This window comes from Mus caroli, chromosome 4, assembly GCF_900094665.2.
Source record: "Mus caroli chromosome 4, CAROLI_EIJ_v1.1, whole genome shotgun sequence".
In the NCBI taxonomy this organism is placed as follows: Eukaryota; Metazoa; Chordata; class Mammalia; order Rodentia; family Muridae; genus Mus; species Mus caroli.
The window spans coordinates 145,831,362-145,833,573 of NC_034573.1; the positions used below are offsets into that span (position 1 = coordinate 145,831,362).

General features: G+C 54.2%; 1 protein-coding gene across 5 annotated transcripts in view; it reads left to right on the top strand.

Annotated features, from left to right (window-relative positions):
- Positions 1-430: 430 nt before the first annotated feature.
- The window catches only part of Ube2j2 (ubiquitin conjugating enzyme E2 J2), a 13,901-nt gene continuing 12,119 nt past the window's right edge, over positions 431-2,212 (top strand). Inside the window, exon 1 of one of the 5 annotated variants that reach the window (XM_029476621.1) lies at positions 431-864. The gene's annotated coding sequence lies outside the window, so the exon portion shown is untranslated. The remainder of the gene's footprint in view (positions 865-2,212) is intronic. The other 4 variants (XM_021159976.2, XM_021159977.2, XM_021159972.2 and 1 more) reach the window with 4 other exon arrangements.

Sequence of the window (2,212 nt, forward strand, 5' to 3'; positions counted from 1 at the left end):
TGCGGGATACGCCTATGCCCACCAATGGCGCTGTACACGGGGGTCTTCGTGACTATAGGGGCAGCGAGGGAGAGCTGGGTGAACCTCCAGCTCGGAATTTAACTGTGTTTAGAGCAGACAAGAGTGCATCTTGGGCCAGAAGGTGGCCGGTGGTCCTAATTCGTGGTGAACTCATGGGTCATCTTTTCTCTGGGGCTGGCCTCCCAGACTGGCCCTGATTTGGGGTCGGGAGCACTGCGGGATTTCTGCAGCCACTTACTGGTTCCTGGAGTGCGGGCCAGACAGTATTAAGTCGCGGGAGTGTCTAGCCCAGTTTCCCGACATAGAGTCACAACGCCCCCCACCCCCCACCACGAGCTATTCTCTAGTGCGCACGCGTCAGCAACCCTTTGCGCAGTAGCCGGACGCAACCATAGCCAAAAATCCGAGACTAAACAGAGACAGCTAGGAACTGACAGTGGAGCCCTCCACCAAGCTGCCTAGAGAAGCGCTTCCACCCGCAGACAGCGCACCGGAAGCGGAAGCGGGCCTAGGCCGTCCCCTGAGCGGCCATCTTGGAGGCTGAGCGGCGGTAGCGGCGGCGAGGCTGCGGCGGGTGCGGTGGGCCGAGACCCAGCGCAGGTGCGGCTCACGGCGCGGGCCCCACTCTTCCGCACCCTGCTCTGGCGTCGACCACGGCGAACAGCGGCAGCGGCCTCAGGGAGAGGTGAGCGCTCGCGGGCTGCGCGGGGCCTTGGGCCGCTCGTTCGCCCCGCCGGAGCCGGCTGCAGCGGCGGGCGGGGACTCGGGGACTCCACACGTCGGGTCCCGTTCGTTACGTCGCCGGCTGTGCCCGGACCCGGAGCGCCCCTGCGCGGACCCGAGGTCGGTTACTGAGGGCGCTTGGGGTTCCTGTTTGGGGCTGGTCCATCGGGAGGCAGGTTAGGGGTTTTGTTTGCCACTCGGCGGATTCTCTCACGAAGAGGCCTGTTGGTTGGGGCGCTCGAAATACTCCGAGGAGGAGCCACGTTTGATCTTTAAAAACGTATCCCGTGAGTTTGTTGTGGGGTGGTAGCCGTTGAGTGCCCCCTTTCATCTCGAACAGTTAGAACCTCAGACTACTTAATAGACCCCAACAGGAGCGAGTGTGTCCGCAGTTATGCCCTTGAAGGTAATACAACAAAACCTTTGGCAGTAAGAGTGGGACTTGAGCCCGTTTCGGGGGTCGGGGTGAGGACGGTCGATGCTTATTATCCACCTTTGCTAACTGCGGACTCTCAGCCAGTGACCTCACTTCCTTTTTAGTGTACATCACTTAGGTGTATGTTTAACCTAAGTCAAGCTCTCAACATTATCAGATCCAGATAGACTAGGAAGAGAGAAGAGCAGAGTTCACTGTAAGCCAACAAGTGCATAAGAATATACCTTTTTTTAAGTAGTGGTACAAGGCTTTATTCATGCCAGGTGTGTGTAATGGGGGAAAAAGGATTTTAGGATTGTATTTGATTATAAAGTCCTGTGTATGATCTTCAGCCAGAGATAGGTCTAGATCCTAGAACTTGGAGTCATTACTCTGCACATCATGTCTTCCTGTACTCAGCGTCAGTTCAGTTCTCGGTGTGTGTAAGAAAGTGGTGCTGAGGCTGTTTATTGTGAGCCTCTGGCTTCCTCCAAGCCCATGGAGTAATCCTGGAGAAGGTAAAACTCCCTGAAAATCCTGGCCTTGGGTGTGTCATGTACCCTTCTGATCATCCGTCAGGCCAAGGTCTTATTCTACACTGTCACCTAACCTGTGTGTAGTGTTGTGGGAGAGAGATGTCCAAAAGGAAAAAGAACTACCACTTTGGCACAGTGATGAAGGACTGAAAAGAGCTGCCAGTGAATGGCTGCTTCTGTCACCTTCCATCCCCTAGGAGAGTCATGAAAGATACTGCTGTTCTGATTGAGGTAGAGGAGGAGCAGTTAGGGCAGCAGATAGTGAATCATAAGTATGGTGTTATATGCTTAACAGCAAGTTTGAGGCTGGAGATGCAGCCTAGTGATAGAATACTTGCCTACTCCTCAAGAGGCTCTAGGTTTAATTTCCAATGCTGAAAGAAAAAACAGAAGTTAAAGCTGATCACAGTGTTAGATGCCTTTAATGTCAGCACTTGGGAGGCAGAGGCAGAAGGATCTTTGAGTTTGAGGTCAGCCTGGTTTACACAGGACAGCCAGAGCTATGCACTGAGACCTT